Raw genomic sequence first — 396 nt, 5'->3', positions numbered from 1 at the left:
ACAGTCCCGGGGGCTGCATAAGGTGCTGGTCATTGACTGAAGGCAGCTCACTATGTGGGCGGTCCCTCCCCCAGGGTTTTCCTGCTGCACAGGTGGCCCAGCACACCTTCCCCTGCTTACCTCCCCCACGCACATAGCACAGGTAGTAAAGTTGCACTGATACACTGGTCTGATATCGGATCCGCACCAATATAAAGAAAATTGAGTGTATTAGAAATTGGTCTGATGTGGCTGATAAATGCTCGTGCATGCGTGCAGCCACAGCGCAGCATGCAGGCGGTGAAGAGCATAGCCCAGCTTGGAGAGCTGTGTCCAGCTGGTAAATCTGTTGTGGTGGAAGGGGAGGGGGGAAGGAAGGGGCATGGGGGAAGCAGATCAATGCCCCCCATGCTGAGG

Source organism: Gavialis gangeticus, unplaced genomic scaffold, assembly GCF_001723915.1.
Source record: "Gavialis gangeticus isolate Ggan-Ray unplaced genomic scaffold, GavGan_comp1, whole genome shotgun sequence".
Lineage (NCBI taxonomy): Eukaryota > Metazoa > Chordata > Crocodylia > Gavialidae > Gavialis > Gavialis gangeticus.
This window is presented reverse-complemented; position numbering follows the sequence as displayed.